The sequence below is a fragment of the Papio anubis genome, chromosome 19 (genome assembly GCF_008728515.1).
Source record: "Papio anubis isolate 15944 chromosome 19, Panubis1.0, whole genome shotgun sequence".
NCBI lineage: Eukaryota > Metazoa > Chordata > Mammalia > Primates > Cercopithecidae > Papio > Papio anubis.
Window position 1 is genome coordinate 32,269,555 of NC_044994.1, and position 2,759 is coordinate 32,272,313.

Consider the following 2,759-nt stretch of genomic DNA (forward strand, 5'->3'; position numbering starts at 1 on the left):
AGCATAAAGTGGTACTATGGGATAAAAACACATGATCTAGAGAATGTTATGCCAATATTTACAGTAGCATTTAGAAGCAATAGTAAGCACTGGAGATTGAAACTGACTCTAGACCAATTATTTTGATGTAGATTAATTTAACTTCATTTTTCACTTTAATTTACCCAAAAAGCTTAGAGACATAATTTATGAATCATTCAATAATTTCTCAAATAATTTGTTTTGTATAAGTATTTTATGGAAGTGATTTTTCTTTTCTGAAAGGAAAGCTAATGGAGAATATATTTGCACAAGATAAAGTCATGTGCCACATAACATTTTGGTCAGATACAGACCACATGTGCAAGAGCAGTCCTGTTATACTCCAGTGGAGCTGAAAAATTCAACAATCTAATGCTGTTGTAGCGAGGTAAGGTCTGAGCTCAACTCATTACTAAAGTGTTTGTGGTAATGCTGGTATAAACAAATCTACAGCACTACCAGTTGTATAAAAGTCTAGCACATATAATTATGTGCAGTACATAATACTTGATACTGATTAAGTATTATCATTATAACTTTCAATGGCAAAAACCGCAATTACTTTTGCACCCACCTAATAAAAAGCAACTATATTACTAGTTTATGTATTTATCATGCTACAGTTTTTTCATTATTTTGGCGTGTACCCCTTCCACTTCTTAAAAAAAATTAACTGTAAAACAGCCTCATGTGTATCCTTCAGGAGTTATTCCAGAAGAAGGCATTATTATTGTAGTAGAGGGTAGCTTCATGCCTGCTTACTGCTCCTGAAGACTTTCTAGTGGAACAAGATATGGAGGTGGAGGACAGTAATATTGTTTATTTTGACCTTGTAAAAGCCTAGGCTAATATGTGTTTTTGTGTCTTAGTTCATAATAAAAACATTACAAAGTAAAACAAAATAAAATATTTAAAAATATAAAAAGTACATGTAAAATTTGTATATAAAGAAAGAAAATATTTTTGTACAACTGTACAGTGTGCTTGCGCTTTAAAGCTAAATGTTATTAAGAGAGTCAAGAGTCAAAAAATAAGTTTATAAAGATATTAGAGTAAGCTAATGTTAATTTGTTATTTAATAATTTTTTAACTAGATTAAGTGTATCTAAGTGTACGGTGTTGACAAAGCCTACAGTAGTGCCCAGTAATGTTCTCGACCTTCAGATTCACTCACCACTCACTCAGTGACCCACATAGAGCAAACTCCAGTCCTGCAAGCTCCATTCGCGGTACGTGCCCTAAGCAGGTGTACCATTGTTTATCTTTGATGCTGTATTTTTACTGTACCTTTTCTATGTTTAGACATGTTTCCACAAATATTTACCATTGTGCTAAAATTGCTTATTTAGTATAGTAACATGCTATACAGGTTTGTTACCTAGGAGCAATAGCCTTGATATGTAGTAGGCTGTACCATCTTGGTTTATGTAAGTACACCCTATGATGTTTGCACAACGATAAAAATGCCTAATGACACTTTTCTTTCAGGACATATCCCTGTTGTTAGGTAACATGTGGCTGTATTTGAATATTTCACAGGTATTTCTTGGTTTCCACAAGGCAGTTGTTCTTAATTTACATATTTCAATGTATCCCCTACCACCTACATGCCCAAATCCTTGCTCAGTGCTGTGAGGAAAAAAAAAGTAGAAAAGTATTTACAATTTAAACTGGGTCAGAGCATTACATGGAAGTAATTCTGAAATTGAAGATATACTGTGCTGCTTAATAGGATATCTTTGAGTGTCACAATATCAGAGGTAGTGAAACAGAGTTACAGGGTACTGGGGAAAGTTGAGATGAGCTTTGGTAAATTAATAGTGTTTCTGTATGTGGAAAAAGTAAATGTGTCATGTCTCGATCTCTATATGCATCTCTTTGCCAAATGTCATTTTGTTTGTCTACATAGTTTTGATTTCTAAAACGTTTTGCTGACACCCAGGAAAAGTTAGTTATTTGCTCTGTAATTATACAACATCATCGTTCCTTCAAATATTTTACAGAAATATGTGTACAACAGGGCTGAATTAGGAGGTAGACTAGACTCAGAAGACAGTCTGAATTTCCATGTTCATGTTTCTCTTTGTACATAGTTGCAGACAAACCCTCATTACCAGGAAGGAGAGATGTATATTGTCATGGCATGATGCTGTCTTGATAACATTTTGTAACCTGTAGTCTTCATATTTTGCTTCTCTCTTTCCTCTCTCTTTACCTATTTGGGAGCATTTCATCTAAATCATTGCTTGTTGGACAGTCCTTTGTGAATCATAATCTACTCTGATACCACTATCAGTGAAAATGGTGCTGTCAACATTTATGTCAACGCTGAGGTTGTAACTTTTGACAGTAATGTTCCTGGGCTTGATCTAAAACTCTCTGTTCACATTGACAGAGCTGCCTGTCAGTCCCTTCTCACTGACACTTTTAAGTGACTAAGGACTTGGTAGGACTCACTCTAGTAAAAAAAAAAAAAAAAAAAAAAATCTCATTCCAAGTTCACCCATTAGGTCCATGGCTCATCTGAAAGAACTGCCCATGTTACCAAGAGATAAATGAATATAGAAGAGCAGAGACTTGGGTCAGCAGTAGGTTGCTGTATAATGTTCATAAATATCTGTGAAAATAAAATACACCAGTGGAGAATTTTTCCTGAAGGCTGGATGTTGTCAAGATCCAATACATAAATCTCAAACTCCATTAAAGAACATTGGTCTATCATAGCTGACTTCTTGTTT

The 2,759-nt window shown here is 34.4% G+C and overlaps 1 long non-coding RNA gene across 1 annotated transcript; it reads left to right on the plus strand.

The window, feature by feature from the left end:
• Positions 1 to 252: 252 nt before the first annotated feature.
• LOC110741797 lies at positions 253 to 2,507 on the plus strand. The gene is made up of 2 exons (XR_002518689.2): positions 253 to 409; positions 1,116 to 2,507. It is a non-coding gene; the product is annotated as an uncharacterized LOC110741797 (long non-coding RNA).
• The last annotated feature ends 252 nt before the right edge of the window (positions 2,508 to 2,759 follow it).